The sequence below is a fragment of the Urocitellus parryii genome, chromosome 1, assembly GCF_045843805.1.
Source record: "Urocitellus parryii isolate mUroPar1 chromosome 1, mUroPar1.hap1, whole genome shotgun sequence".
NCBI classification, from domain to species: Eukaryota; Metazoa; Chordata; class Mammalia; order Rodentia; family Sciuridae; genus Urocitellus; species Urocitellus parryii.
In genome coordinates, this window is record NC_135531.1 from 202,842,373 (window position 1) to 202,860,187 (window position 17,815).

Below are 17,815 nucleotides of genomic sequence, written 5' to 3' on the forward strand. Positions count from 1 at the left end.
CGCCAGCACTACCATAATTCGCTGCATCAACAGATAGAGCACAATACATACAAGTGATACATAGTCCAGGCAAGTTTTGTAAGCAGTTCAAAGTGGAGGAATCTATCAATATGTTTATTTCCTCCCAAAATAAATCGACTCAGTGACTGAGCATTACTTGTTGAGTTATTATTCATTGATGCACCAGTTTATACAGTTTGTTGTGATAACTATCGAAGAAACTGTAGTTTGGTTTCATCTTGTCTTCACCGGAACTGGGATGAAGATAGGAATTCTGACAATGATGCTAAAAAAAATTTATGTAACATTCCAACAGGTACTAAGAAAACAATTTTTTGAACAATTTACATTATCCTGAACAGAATTATTAAATATAATGAAAAGGAAAGGTGAAAGTAAACAAACAGATCTGTTAACCTGCTTATTTGTACACATATTAAAACAATCCTCAACAGCTGTTTACCCAATTTAAATGAAACCATTAAAATCACGTGAATAATAAAAAAAATTGGATCCATTTATTCATGAGCGCTCCTCATATATGATAGATGGACATACGCACATACAGACATACAACACAAAACAGAAGTGTGCACACGTAACATACAACACATAAGACAATAGTAAAGGCCTTGTAGCTTTACCTAGGTGAAATCTCCATTGCAATGTTTAAAAACTCCATAGTCAAAAAATAAAACTGATCAGAAAAACATTAACTTAGGTCTGTATGAGCTCAAAAATAAAATACAACTTTATGATGTGGGAAAAAGCAATAATAAAATAGATATTGAAAAAAGCATCCTGGTTAATCACTGTCGCAGATGTAAGAATAGCCAAGCTGGAGTTCTGGATATCAGCTGTTATGGATTTGAGTCAAATCATCTTCCTTTTGGTCTGTAGAAATTGTTTTGGTTAATCTCTCTGGAATCCAAATCGGTTGTCTTTCAAGTATTATAATCATTATTTTTAATGATGGGAATTTAGTCAAAGGGAGTAATTTTTAAAGTTTGCATAGCCTAGAAAGTGATAAGATCAACAAAAATATACAAAAATGTTAATATTATTGACATTATTCAGAAATATTTAAGAGGAAAATAATGTACTTGATATATTTTCATATTGGCATAGATTCTTCAGGCACAGAAGGCATTTTGAATGCAAGGACCTTGAGGGAGTATTCATTCTTCAGAGCAGAGTGGTCCAGTGGAACATTCTGTGATGAGATGTGCTCTATCTATGCTGCCCAGGACAGTAGTCGCCAGCCACATGAGGCAATTAAATATCGAAAATGTGGCTCATAAGATTGAGGAAATGATTTTAATCATTATTTAAATTTAATTAGTTGTGATTTAAATAGCCACACATAGCTAGTGACTACGGCATTGGACAATACCATTTCTAAAGTATTTGAATATTCATGAGAAAAATTATTACAATATTACTAAAGTGTGCATGTTTGATGTCTCATCAGATGTATGTAGGCTGGATTGTGTGGTTCAAATTTTACATGTACCCAGCAGCCATTACCAGGGTCATGAGTATAGTAAAGTTTAATAGAAAGATACAAAGACACATTTAAAATAGTTCAAATGTTTTCCATACATAAGAGTATAAATTCTATTCTAAACCATCCCCTTTGAAGTAAAATATTAAGTCCTGGAGTTCAGGTCTGCTATATGATAAGTTATTTCTACTACTGTAAAAAAAAAATAAAATAAAAGGTTTTGAAAATGACCTCCTGTAATAAGTACTAAAAAGAAACAAAGTGAAACCATCAAGGTGGAAAAAGTATATAGTTCACTGAAAATATTATGTTTCCCAAATTACTGAGACCCATGCTCAACAGGGAACTAATCCTGAATAACTGTAGAGAGATGACCTCTGTCATGACCTTCAAAGGGAGAAAGTGCTCTATAAAGATGCCCTAGGAACAAGAACATGGATCTTTATTTTTGTGCTGCTTTTAACCCTGTTGACTTTTTTCTCCATTTAGTGAGACATCATCAAGAGTTAGGAGATCTGTACTCTCAGTGCAGCTCAAACCAGCTCCTCGACCTAACCAACTCATCATTTCTTTGCACTTCAATTTATTTACCTATTGAAAAAACAGAAAGATTGGCAAAATGATATCTAAAATTGCTTCCAGCTTGGGCACTATTGGCTTCCAATAAATGCCTCTTTTGTCCTTTAAAGACTTATGCCTAAATCAAGTTCTATAAACTAAATTGCGATATTGTGAAATACATAAGTATAAATTTTGCCCCAGCTGGTATACAAAAGCTGAGTCAATCCATTCTTTGGTAAAACATGAAAACCTCTTTAAATGTGTTTTGAGGACAGGCCTTCACCTAGCATGTGCTGTTAAACCTTTGCATCCTTTTTCAAATCCCTGTCTGGAATGGAGTAGGGTAAAGATAGTGACTACACAAGAGGTCAGCACACAGTTCACACACTAAAGTGAGATGATATGGTCCCTAAAGTCACTTGTTTCAGGGCCAAGGCAGTTTTATCTGATAAGAACCAAGAGTTTGAACAATTAACTGACAATGATTTACATGCTCTCTTTCATTCCAAAACTCATTAAGTTGTTCAGCATATTGTAAAAGCACATTATATATTCACTCTTCCCATATACATTAACATCAATGAGATACTAAACTTCTCCTTCTTCACCCCTGGACACACATAAAAATTAAACCATTTATGACTTTGGGGGACTCACATGAAGCAATTCTTTTAACCATTCTATGGACAGATTCAAATATTGACATCTTTCTTGCAGTGGAATATGAATTTGTGACCATAGTCCCCCTATGGACTATGAAGTCTCAAAATTCCAGACACTGACCAAAAATGTTGCAACACTGAAAATTAGTAAATATCAAAGACACCATATCTGAATTGAGCCAAACATATGTGTCTGGAGGAGACCCTCAGGGGCCTTGTATGTGAAGCACTCTTAGAAAATTTACAACAGACCTGTCCTCGAGTTGCTTTGTTTGGGAACAGAATGAGTTTGGAAATAATTACAGTGACGAAGTCAGCTTCCCTGGACCTGATCCTTGGCATTGCCAGGAAACTTAATGCTGTGTCAAATGCTGCCAAGAACTGTTGGCTAGACCCTACACAGTTCTAAATAAATGATCCACTATAGTCATGTAAATCCCTATTGCCTCAAACCCTACAATGGCTAACAATTATTTTACAATTGACAAGATTTTCAGCACAGTGTGTTGGAAAGGACCTATCATTTTCAGAGATCTTGGTCTCTTTATAAGTACTTGGGAGTTCTGCCAGACAACAGACTCAAGTCATTATTGCTGCACTGCTAGATGGAAATGTAAAGATATATTTATCCCCTATTCTGCATTATATAGCCATGGCTACTCAGGGAAGGGCACTACAAATGGGTTTTTCTTTTCATGCTATTAATTATAAATTGGGAAAACCAGAAAACAGATCAATTAAAGCCAAGTTAGTCCAGCTAAAGAAAGTGCTTGACAATTTCCTTAAGAAAGTTGTGGCAAATTTGAAAATGTCAATAAACCCAAAGGGAAAGGAGATAAATAATGAAAAAGATTATTTTATTATTCAATGTCCTTTTTAATGTTTAAATAATTAATAATAAAGAATATTTAATATTTCCACTTTCAGTTGAACAGTTTTCTTCTGTTAAAACCACAACGTGCCAAACGTTTTCTTTTCATGGCTTTGTTAACAACTGAAGAATAACCTCTGGCCAGATTTGTACTGATTGGTTTCACAACAGGGTAACTTTGTTGTGGCTCTTCTACATTTGACTTGGTTATCACTTTAAGTTACAATATTTATATGGATTCCATGACTACCTAACATATGCATTAGGACGCAATTCCTCTGAGCTGTGAATTCAGTTCTTTGTATGTTTTTTAAAGGCAACAATTAGGTTTTCTACTCTTTATGAATATGCAGACTATGATCAGAGACAGAATTTCTAGATAGATCAGCGAGTAGTTCAAGATGCTGCTGACTCTAGCATTATAAATAATTTATAACACATGAAATGTTTAATAATGTCTCCTAACAAAAACACAAAATGAACTCTGCATGGTAATAAACTATGCTCGATTCTGAAATAAAATAGTATTAATGTAGGCATTTGTTAAAGATATCCCTTCATGTCATGTTTCCCAACCTCAAAAATTGGAAATTACACACTAACACCAAATGCTGAAAAGTGCATCTGTCTGCCAATAATAGAATATTTGATTTTCAAAATAAGATATAATAACTAGAATCACCTCTCATTTCTCACCTCTAAAACTATGGCTAACAGATAACAACATAACTCCTCTCTGTCCAAGAAGGATGGTTAGGTTAGAAAAGATCCAAATGCATACTAGTCTCTGAGAATCAATTAATTGCTACCAAGAGAAAGTTCAGTTTGATTGAGTAGGTAAATAATTTTAACAAAACGTTCATCTAAGAAGAAGAAATGATCAAGATACATCCCAGCGTAGAAACTTTATCATTTGCCTTTCTCATACAATTAACTCCAGCCCTTCTCCACGTGAAGGAAATTTAATTATGTCAAATAAAACAGTTTTGAAGAACTTAAAGTTTGCCATTCTTTCCTTAGATGAACTCACTAAAGCTCCATTACTGTCAGTGGAAATTATGTACCTCATACCAATGGAGAGAAAGACCCTCAGTAATCACTTCAATTTGTATTAACTTCTAATACAGAACGAGATAAAGTGCATGTGAGTGCATGTATGCATGTGTGTAAAAAAAGAAAAGCACTTCCAAGCCTTCCCCTTTACTCAGCAGATGATATAAAATATTTCATTGTATTCTGTCTTTATTTAGTGAAGGAAAGAATGACAGAAGCTCCCCACTGGAGGTTGGAACAACCTTAGGAAGATTGAGTGAAAATTTGTGGTGATGATGATTGATACCAGTGCAGATCGTTATTACTTCTCATTGTGGGAAACTTCTATTTGAAAATTCCATTCATAACAAAATTCAAAGAATAATGCCATTTAAATTTATGAGTCCTCATGAGATTATTATAATCATCAAAATATGATGAAGGCAGCTCACAAAAGTAGATCAATTTCACATGTGCATTTCAATGTCAGAATGCTAAATAAAATAATAGGCACATTTCATTGTACATTAAAATAATGACATCAAATTTATTAGAATACTAATGAATATGGCATAATAGTAAAATTCAAATAATAATATACTAAGAATGCAAGGATGGCTTAATAAACTAAATCTAATGATATAATTCATATTAGATGAAAAACCATATAGTCATTGCTAAAATTAAAATAATAAATATATTAAAATTTACAGATTTCCTACTTTTTAAAAAATAATGAGCTCCATCAGAATGCTATGACCTTACTTTGGGTAACAAACACGTATTTAGGAAAAAAAAACATTTAATTGACATCTGCTTCATTGACTTCTAGGAATAATACTGCTTAACTTTTTCTCCACAAAAGAAAACTTTGAACATGGATTTTATGAATGATCACCAATAGAAGACTACTATCGAATAGGCTCACCCACTTTTGTTCCAACTTGATGCAGATACACTTCAAAGTTCTATACTTGCCCAAATATTTATATTAACCAGATTGTGCTATATAACAACACAATTTAATTAGATGCTACAACAATTAATAAAATATAAATGCCAAAACCATTATTATTTCTAAGAAAGTTAAGTTAAATTCTTCAGAATGATTCAATAAGGGTGAACAATTAAAAATACTTTAGAGAATAATAAAGGGTTGGGATAATGTTAAACCAGACCCACAAAAAAAATAAATTATAGACAATCTTTTATGGGTATGGTTTATGATAAAGAGAGGATTTACATTCCAATCAGCAGCCTATTTCAAATAAAAGCCTTAATTCTCTAATAAAGTGTGGCAAATGAATGCTTATGTTTGAGTTAAGTATGAAGTTTAAGGTATAAATGCATCATGTTTTAATGATTGCTTTTTAAATTGACTCAGATGCTACTGGTTTTAAATAAAATGAAAAGATGATATATAATATAGTAAAACATTACATTATTTCCATTAAATTCAGGATAAAGATAAGAATATATTTATAAAAAATTATAAAATAATAGGTAAATTGACATTGTTTTCAGATGCTAAAATTTAATATATAGAAACACTAGTCAATATAGTATAAAAACCATTGGGGAAATTGGAGAATTTGGTAAGATGCCCGATTATACATGATATATCACTTTTGATAAATTGTTGCCAGTTTGTAATTATAGTGGATGAAAGATCATATTAATATTATTTTAAAAGATTTTAATTTTAGGCATAAGTTGAACAAAAATTGTACAGGATTTATCAAAGAAAAGTTTTAAATTCTACAGAAGGAATGAGGGATTTCCACTCAAGTTGTAGTTCATATTTTCAGACTTCCCAACTACCCCAGATATAAAACAGAAGTAGATAAAATATAAAACTGAAAAATTTCAAAAGAAACACACACACACACACACACACACACACACACACATACACATCTCCAGGGAGTGGAAATTAAACAGAACTCCAAAGCAATGCAACTCTGAGGGCTCTGGCCTTCTGAACCCTACTTCCAGAAATAAGCAGAGAGCCAGGAATTCATATCCTGCAGCAAACTATCGGTCTGAACATGTTTGATATCAGGTTGAGGATTGAACCCAGGCTTGCTTTACAAAAAATAAAAGAACAAAAGAAACCAGAGCGAGGTTGAGAGGACGTTAAGAGAAGTTCCAGCTGTCTTCTGTCTTGGTCTGGGCCTTGTGAGCAGCTGACTGCCAAGCAGAGCTACAAGAAGTGGACCAGCTTTGCAGCCAGTATTGGGCCAAGCAGTCTTCAGCCTCCGTGACTTTCTGCAATGTCTTTCAATGTCACCATGCCATGGAGGCTTGAGCCAGTGATATAAGTCATGGGTCTGGACTGTCAGTCCCAGAACAAAGAGGTGAAATAAATAAAAATCCAATAAAGGGGAAAGAGTAAGTACAGAGATTAAAGCATCTACTCAAAAAGTCTATGAGAATTACAAGGCACATGCATAAAATCTAACTCTAACATTTACTTATCCATCTCCAGTATAGAGGTAAAGCAGATTCTGAATCCTTAACCTATAGCTATAGCACCATGAGAAGCAAATTTACCAACCGGAGGATAGTGTTATTATATTGTTTTGCTTTTGGTTTTGGCTTTATAGTTCCTCATGAAAATACAATTCTCCAAAGTTTCTCAAGTCAGCTCTTCTTCCCTCTCCCATCTTCAGAGAGGCCCTAGCATGTCCTGTGTATTACAGTTAGATTTATTCTGGGATTCCCACAACATCCTGGTTGATTATCCATTATGATCAATTTTATTTTCAGCTTTTTTGAAGCACTTCATTTTAGTTTTGTTTTGTTATTTTTATTTGTTTGTTTTCAAGCATATAGCATATATTTGGGTCTTATTTGGGGAACCAAAATGAAAATCTTTTTCTTTTAATAGATATGGTTCAGTCCATTCACATTTATATGATTGTTGTATTTGGCTCAATGCAGTCTTACTATTTTATAGTCATGTATATTTTATTTTGCTTGCTGTTTCTTTTTCTGAAAACATGTAATCAAAAGAGATAATCAATTTTTCAAATAAAAATGTAAATAAATAAATAGAAGTACTATAGGAAAACATACAATACAGTTCTTTATAGAATAGACGATCTCTAGATAGGGCAGAGGGGTAGGAGGGGAAAGAAGGGGGCAGGGGGTTAGCAATTATGGTGGAATGTGATGGACATCATTATCCAAAGTACATATATGAAGACACGAATTGATGTGAACATACTTTATATACAACCAGAGGTATGAAAAATTGTGCTCTATATGTGTTATTTGAATTATAATGTATTCTGCTGTCATTATTTTTTTAAAAAAATCAATTAAAAAATTTAAAAAAAATAAAGAAAGGCTGGGGACATAGCTCAGTTGGTAGGGTGCTTGCCTCACATACACAAGGCCCTGGGTTCAATCCATAGCACCACACACACAAAAATAAATTAATTAATTAAACAAAGAAAGGAGAACCCTGGCTAAGCATATTATAAAATTCCGAAGACATAAAGATTCACATTGGTGAAAATGCCTACATATAAATTTAAAGTTTCCTTACAGTAATTAAAATCATAGTAGACAAAGTCAAGACTAAAAAATGGGGGAAATTTTTCAAAACATCTAACAACGAACTATTTTCTTTAAAATAGAAATATCTCTCACAAATTGGTGAAAAGGTCAACAAACCAAAAGAAATGTTTCTCTAAGAGATAAACAAGCTATTCAGAGAAAAAAACTGATAAATGCATAACTAAAGATATACAACTCAAAATTAAACCCAAAACAAAGTCAGACACACTCCATAATTTATTCCTCTACTCCCCAATTTTTACCCTTTCTTCATTTTCTGGGTGGACCCCACCACATTCAGGACTTCAATTAACACCTGTGTGCCAGCCAAATATTCATCACAGACTGTCTCCTGAGTTCCAGATCCCACGCTTCTGAATAGCTTAACATTCACCAAGTTCTGCCAGTTCTATCTCCTTCCTCTTTGAACCAGTGTTTACCAAATAGAAAAGAATGTCTTTAGTTGGTCATGAAATCAATTTATTAGGCTAGAAATAGCATTTTTTATATTTTATAGCTTACTAATTGGTGTATTTTAATTGTACAGAGTGGTGAATTTCATTGTGGCACATTTATACTTGCATAGAACATAATTTGATTAATCTCACTCCACATTGCCTCCCCTTGCTCTCCCTACTCCCTTTGTTACACCTCTCCCTTCTACTTTCATGATGCCCCCCACTTTTTTCTCTCCCTCCCCCAACACTAGATTCCACATATGAAAGAAAACACATGATATTTGTCTTTCTGAGTCCGGCTTATTTCACTTAACATAATGCTTTCCAGATCCCTAGGAATTTTTAAAATTAAATATGATGACATGAAAGAAGCCAAAATAAAATGACTATGTACTGCTTGATTCCATGTGTATAAAAAGCAAAAAATTATGAAGACATTAAAAAGATTAATGGTGGCCCATGGGTTAAGGAAAGGAAGGAACAAACAAGAAGAGCATAGGATTTTTAGGGTAGTTGTTATGGTTTAGATGTGAGGTGTTCCCCAAAAGTTCATGTGTGAGACAATGCAAGAATTTTCAGAGTGAAATGATTAGATTATAAGAGGTGTAACCTAGTAAATGGATTAATTCACTGATATGGATGAACTGCACAGTAACTGTAAGCAAGTAAGGTATGGTTGGAAGAAACAGGTTACTGGGGGTTTGCCTTTGGAGATCATATTTTGTCCCTGGTGATGGGAGCATGCACTTGCCACCCCTTCTCTTTCTCTCTATCTCCTCCCATTCTCCTGGCTGTCATGTTCTGAGCTGCTTTCTGCTGCCATGAACTTCCACATGATGTTCTTCCTCACCTGAGGCCCAGAGCTATGTAGTCCATTGACCATGGATCGAACCTCTAAAACAAGGAGCCAAAATAAACTTTTCCTCCTCTATATTGTTCTTGTCAGATCTTTGGATCACAGCAACAAAAAGCTGACTACAACAGTAGTAAACCCCTCTCCTGCATGTTACACTGAATGTAGATAATGCAATTACACCTTTTTTTTAAATCTATAGACTATACAACACAAGGAATGAGTCATAAGGTTTGCTGTAGAGTTTGGCTAATTAAAAAATAGAATTATGTGTTATGGGCTGAATTATGTCTTCATTTAATTCATATAATTAAGTCCTAACCTCCAGGATCTCAGAATGTGTATTTGGAGATAGGGCTTTTAAAGAGATAATTGAGATAAAATGAGGTCATACGGGTAAGACCTACAAGAAGAAGAGATTAGGACATAGACACACCACAGGGGGAGACCATGAGAAGATTCAGAGATGAAACAACCATTAGTCAAGGACAAGCCCTAGAAGAGACCCTTCTATCTAATACCATGACCTTGAATTTATAGTCTCTAGAATTGTGAGAAAATAAATTTCTTTTGTTTAAACCACCTGATCTGTGTTTGCAGCAGCTCTAACAAATTAACCCAAAGTAGTGTAGAATGGAATGGAACAATGTAGGAAGAAAACAGAATGCTTCTCAGGTTGTTAAAGTCAATGTTGTTAGTAAAAACATTAGCTTCAATTGTGGGGTATGTAGAAACATGTATGTGTATTTCTTACTATAGGTCACAACTGAAAAAGTTTGGAAAACACTAATCTAAATAATCTACTTTTTATCCTTCTTCATGACCAGTGCCTTAGTTCAGGCCTTTCTCATTTCTGACCAGGATTCCCTCAGAATTCCCCCACATGATCTCTGTGTTTATTTCTTCATTCAACAAATGTGCATTGCAGAGCCAGTGTGTACCAGACGCTGTTCAGGCATCTTGAGATTTGAACACACAAACAGGGCCTTGCTCTTCTTAGTCCTTCCTCATAGTCTAATGCCTCCACTGCCACTCCAGGACCCTCTAATCCTTTCCCCACATCCTGAGACTAATCCTACTAAAACACATATCTGAACACTCTGCTTTGCTCAACCAGTGTGCAAACTCTCCCAGCTCATGAGACAGCTTTCCTGCAGGTATCTTCCTGCATCTCTGGGGTTCATCTTTCTTGGCTCTCATCTCTATGTTCTAGATATATTAAATGATGCACATTACACCGTCCCTCAAGTGAGGTGATCTCTCACACCTTTGTCTTTCTAAAAGCTTCAGCTTTTATCAGCCCCCTTTGCCCTTTTCACTTGGATAACTCCCAATTGTGCTTCAAAACTCAGATCACTGCAATTTACCATCCCCCAACCCTGCTTCCTACTTTCACCCTATTCTTCATCTACTTCAAAAGTCTCTGCCAGCCTCCCTAAATTAGTAGGCTGATCACACCACACTCCCTTTTATTAGTTTTTGAAATTACCAATAATAGTCATATAGTTGCTTTTCTAGCTTTTTCCAAATATTAGCACCTTTTCTGGTAATGAATGGACGAATAGAGAATGGATGGATGGATGGATGGATGGATGGATGGATGGATGGATGGATGGTTGGATAGAAGGATGGATGGACATTCACCACTTGTATGAGAATATTTGCAGTCATTAAAATTATTCAACAAAATCCAGGAGAGGTGGTGCATGCCTGTAATCCCAGCAGCTCAGGAGGCTGAGGCAGGAAGGTCGAGAGTTCAAAGCAAGCCTCAGCAACTTAGTGAGACACTAAGCAACTCAGCGAGAACATATTTCTAAACAAAATGTTTTTAAAAAGATCTAGGGACTGGCTTAGTGGTTAAGCACCCCTTGGGTTCAATTCCTGGCACCAAAAAAAAAATATTCATCCAGAATTTTTGAAAAATGAACATAGTCTATAATGGCATACAGTGACCTACAGAGAAGAGACTAATCATAGGAAAGTATAAATTGCAATAATGAATGTCAGAAATTTCACTAGATTGTACATAATTTACTCTGTATTTTTGTGAAATATTTTATTTAAAATTTCCTATTAATGATAATTAAAATAGATATTTCTGGATGTGAATTAGCTTTTTCTTTAGCTCTCAAATGATGTGGATGTAGGACTTTCTTGGGGGCTTTTTGCTCAATTGTGTGCATTGCCTGCCATCTCTTAAGTAAAACAATAAATGAATCCGAATAAAGGAGAAGAAAATAAAAATAACTTCCAACTTGGCAAAATATATATACACATCACATATTGTAATGTGAAATTAACAATAAAATGTAATCCACCTATGTGCGGTTTTGATTATTATTAGCCAACTGAAGTTTTGTGTTTATCTATATGTTTCCATCTGGAGACTATATCCTGAGGATTACTAAAATGGAAGGAAGTGTCCAAGTGCTAGGGTCAAATTTTGCTTAGGTGGCAACTGCTTCTGATAAATCTATGCCTTCCAGATACCCGCACTTTATACCAGTGCTCATCTTACAGTACTCAAGCAGGGGTAAGGAAAAAATGAAATAAAAGAGGAAAGCAAAGGAATGGAAAAGAAAGGAAAAAATTAAAATGATAAATATGCTTTAGCCGAAGCCACCTCTTTCTGAAACCCCCCCCAAAAAAAATCTGTAGTTTTGTAACATTTATTCTTCTCTAAAGAAAACCAAAACTCTAGTCCTATTCTCAGGATAATTTTACATATGTGTGTGCACGTATAACATTTTACATAGATATATTTTATATATGATCTATAGTGTATATTTACATTTGAACCTAATAAATATGGCATACCTTCTTAGAGGATTTGTGCATGTACTAGCACAGTCCACACGATCTTTTGTTACTTCTCACAATCATTTATTTTTAGGGTAATTGCTGCATAATGTATCTTACTGTTAGCCTCTCTCAGAACTTAAGGAAATATCTTAAATGTAAACCTAACTTTTTTTTTTTTTGGTACTGGGGATTGAACCCAGGGCACTTAACCACTGAGCCACATCCCCAGCCTTCATACACACACACACACACACACACACACACACACAAACACACACACACACACATATATATATATATATATATATATATATATATATATACACACACACATACATTATTAGAGACAGGATATTATTGAATTGCTTAGTGCCTCACTAAGTTGCTGAGCCTGGCTTTAAACTCATGATCCTCCTGCCTCAGCCTCCCTAGCCTCTGGAATTACAGGCATCCACCACTGCACCCAGCTTAAACCCATCTTAAATGTAAAGTTATGAAAATAAAAAAACCTGTCCCTGAATGGAGCCTATAGATGTAGTGCATACAGATCAGCCTTCCAAGACAAGGAAGAATGGAAAAGGATAGAAAGTGGGTCTGCAGGAGCAAAAAATATCTGACACAACATTGAAGTAACAAAATACTATACAGTATATGTAAGAAATGTCACTGTGTACATTGCAATAGAATCTGTGGGAGACCTGAGCACAGCATAAGTTCATCTACCAATAAAAAACACCAGCACCATTCAATGTGTACATGGGCATCACACTTTTATATTCTGACTTCCAGCAGACCTTCAATGTACAATGAATGTTGAGCCAAAGTTTCCTCCAATCCAACCTCTCATTACAGACTATAAGAAGAATAGCATCAGTCTACAATCTCCTAGCATCCTCCCTCCCATGGACAGGTCTTGAGAATAACTACTGCATATAGAATCTCTTCTCCTCAATCATTCTCAAAAAGATGCAAAAGTGCCACAGGAACCCATCTTGGTTCCTCCAGGGAAAGAAGAATTTAACATAAGCCTTTTGTTGACAACACCATTTCTTTCTTTACTTTGATCTCTCAGGTTTCTTCTCTTTTTAAATCAATTTCTTCTTATCCCAGTGGGTCCTCCCTAGTAATCTCCTATAGCAATTGCACTATTGCAGTATTATTTGTTAAGCAATACCTCTAACCTCAAAATAGCACACCAAAGTGTTTTTAATAAGGGAAAAATTGAGATTTGGAGAAATAAATTCAGGGGTCAGAAAGAGTGGACTCCTCCCATTTGTTGAAACTTCTAGTATATTTTATAGAATACAAATAGATAGAAAAATTAGAAGAAACATAAATGTATATAACTAAATGAAAGAAGCCAATCTGAAAAGGCTAGTTTCTACACACTGTCACAGAGACCTACTGGATTGAAAGATATAGCATGCTTTTGTGGCAGATTGAATATGTGGACTAATACTACACTCCTGCCTGTATTCCTGCCTTTCACAGTACAGTTTCACTTCTTCCCACCTAGATAGAGGAAACTTTTCTGCCCCTTGACTTTGGATCTGACCCAGTGGCAATTTTGGTGAATAGAATGTGGCTAGAAGTAACCAGATTGCCAGAGCTAACCCAATCCTTGAAGAGTATTTTGTGTTTGCTGTTGCTCTTTTTCCCTGGCCACTGCCACAGAAGAGCACACCACTAGTCTAAAGAGGTGGAGATACATGGAACAGACCCAGATCCAGCTGCAGCCTGGAACTGCCCAGTTGAGTCCTGCTAACGTCGGTAAAGCCACCCTAACCAACCTGCAGATGCAAAAATCTTATAGCTGGATGGATTGCTGTGTGATTCTAAAGAGCAAAACTACAAAAGTAGTAAAAGGTAAGTCTTTGCCACGAATTTCAAGAGAGAAAAGGATGAACAGGTGAAAACACCAAAGACTCTTAGGGCAGAATAAATATTCTATATTATACTACAGTGATAGATGCATGTCATTATATATTTGTCAAACCCACAGAAAATTCCACACCAAGAGTGAAGCCTAATGTAAGCTACAGCCTTCGGATGACAATAATGTGTCAGTGTTCATTGACTGTAACAAATGTACCACTCTGGTGTGGGATGTTGATAACAGGGAAGGCTGTGCATGGAAGGGAGAAGTATATGAGAACTCTCTGTACTTTCTGCTCAGTTTTGCTGTGAACCTAAAACAGCTTGGAAAAAAACAACAAGATCTATATTTAAAGTGAAAAAGATGGAGAGAGTGAGCAATTGATAGCTTCTGACACATAACGGTGGCTGAGACAAATATACACATAAAAATGTGTAATTGTTTAATGTTTACATATTATGCATTAATGTTTTTATGCAATAAAACAATGTAGAATAGTTCTTATTGTTGTAATTTTAAGAATTATAAAATTATTCATAGTTTGCTAGAGAGAGTGTGGTCTAGAAACAAGACAAATATCTTTAAATTAAAGTTTCATGATAACTCATCCAAAGATATGTGTTTTTGCTATTATATATCTGTAGGTTGGCTAGGGTATAGCTTTGCTTTGCTCAGGAGGACTAGGCTGGGCATTGCTGTGAAAGGTAGGAGTAAGGTATTGAGTCCACATATTCAATCTGTCACAAATGCCTGTGCTTCCTTCAATCCAGTGGGACTCTGACAGTGTGTAGAAACTAATTAAGAGATCAAAGTAATGAAATCTAAATCAGAGTCAGGTAGCTGTCTCTGTCCGTGCCCTGTCCAAATCCCTACTACTTTCCCCTTTACTTAAATCCTGGGAGGCCTCCTTACAAAGAAGTGAGCAGAGTGGGCCATACATACCAGAAAGTTAGCAGGAAATGGTCCTTGAGAGGTTTAACACTGAGATATGTTTTTGAAGTTTTCCGGAGGTCTGCCCTCACTACCTCACTGATAAACTCCTTATCAAAACACTCTACTGGCTTTTTTCTTCTCTTTCCCATCTTATTTCTCCTACTCTCCTTGGAAGACTTCCAAGGATCACCACACAAATGACCTCAAATCTTTGAAGGAGTTTCCTGATGAGATCCTGATCCAGGCTTTGGAAGCTTTAGTAGTTTGGGGTTTCCTCCCATTCACTGAGAACAGTCATACAAAATTAGATCAACCAAACCCTTGAGCAAATCCCATTGCATGGATCAACCCTAGATAGAACATGAGAGCTGAGATGTACACTGCAAGCTATTGGCTGAATCTGACTAGGGTAGACAACTTTTCCTATTTTCCCAGGCCTGAGGGGTTTCCTGAGACAGGGGATATGCAGTGCTTAAACTGGATAGTAGCAGGGAAACCATTATGGTTTGTCAGCCTAATCAGACCATAGGAAATGGGAGTCAATCAGCTGGCAAATAGTCTCATTTTATCCATTTGTGTGTCCAATTATTGATGTTGCATGGAATTATAGATTCTTCCTAAAAAAAGACTGTCAGATATTATCTAATACAATCTCACAGCAAATAAAGGAAAATGAATTGGAGAAAATTTTTGAAGTGTCAAACACTAACTTCTGTCAGAATAGCTTCAGTGATAGGGAACTTCAAGTCCACCCATTATTTTTTTGTAATTTGAGTTGGAATCTTCCTACAACCTAAGTTAATTGGCCCTAGTTACCTAGCATGACACTGAATAAGTATAATCCCTAGTTCATGTTCATAGGCAAGATTCTGCTTTTCAAATATTTGAAAACAATGGTCCTTCCATCAGTATTCTCTACCTGGTGAAACCCCTCCCATTCTCCCACAGTGTGGTTTCTATATTTTTTTGTTGTTGTTGTTGTTGTTGTTATTCTGGGCATCCTCCTCAGATCTATGCTAATTTATCAATGCCACACTAAAACTGAATATAATTCTCTCAACATAATCTGATATGTAGAGAATTCAAGGGGACTAATATTTTGCATGTTCTGGGTATGTTACGTTAATGATCTAAAGATCGAATTAGATTTCTTGGCAACCCTGTCTCATTATAAGTTCATATTGAACTTGCAGTCAATTAAAACTTCTAGGATTAATTTTCCACATAAACTATCATTAATCAGGATTCATATACTTGTGGTATTAATTTTTTAATTATATTGTTAGATTTAAATTTTATCTGATTGTTCCCAGCACTTCCTTCCGACTTGCTGGAAATTTTATTTCTATTAACCAGAACATTATGTGTGTCTGTGCATGTATTTACTAATCATGTGCATATATGAAAAATGAAACTTTTTCAGCCTCTTTCAAATCACTGGTGATAACCTTGCTAAGATCACAGTCATAGAGCTACCTTCCAGCACAGTAACTTCAAGATAATATTGATCCACTAATCAGCACCATTTTGATATGGTTGTTTAACAGGCTACAAATTTACTTAATGGTGTTATTATTCAGTCCTGATATTTCCATCTTCTACATTAAGATATAGTAGAAGCCTAAATTATTTTTGCAGAAATTCTTTACTAAAATCCAGTAAATCTTGGGCAGCCCAATGAAAAAAAAAATCCCACCCACACTTGCAAAAAATAAAATCAGGTTAATTTGTCATAATTGATTTGAGCACAAGATGGTTCACTTAGTGTTTCCAAGTTGCTTAACAGATATTAATCTTCAAGATTTGGCAAGAAAAAAGTCAGAACTCTCAGGAATTTCTGAAATCATAAGTTAATCTCAAAATACTTCTAACATTCTTCGTACTCTTTACTTATTATTATGGAATCATGACTAATTTTATATATCAATTTGACTAAGCTAAGGAATGCCCAGATAGCTGGTAAAACATTATTTCTGGTTGCATCTGTGAGGGTTTTTCCAGAAACAAATCTAGCACTTGAACCAGTAGAGGGGGTAAAGAAGATCACCCTCACCAATATGGGTAGGCATCATCCAATCCATGGAGGGCCAGAAATAGAATAAAAGGAAGGCATAAAACTCTCAGTTTGGGCTGGAATATCTATCTTCTCCTGTCCTTGCACATCTGGATTCCTGATCCTCAGGCCTTTGGACCTGAACTGAAATACTCTACCAGCTTTCCTGACTCTGTAGCTAGTTGATGACAGATTGTGGAAATTGGCTTCCAGAATCCCATAAGCCAATTCTAGTGTGAGCGCATGCACACACACACACACACACACACACACCTTTCCTCCTCTTAGAGATCAGTGGTAAATATGAAAACAGACTTTTTTCTAGAAATAATATATTCAAAGTGCCTGTCAAAGTAATTGGCTTGAAAGTGCCTGACAAAGTAATTGGCTTGTCATAAATACTCAAATTATCACTGTTGCTATTGTTATGAACTTCCACCTCATTTTAGTTTGGATTCATTTTGCCTCATTTGGTTTAGTTTTGGTTCATTTGTTGACCATGGAATTACACCATGATTTTCTCTAAGCTTTTTGAAGTATACTTTTGAAAAGTCTGAGATCAGATCTCTCTGAGTCCGTCTTTCTCTTCTTAGTTATGAAGAACTTCATCGGGTCATAGTCACTCCCACCCCAAAGTTCCCAGCAC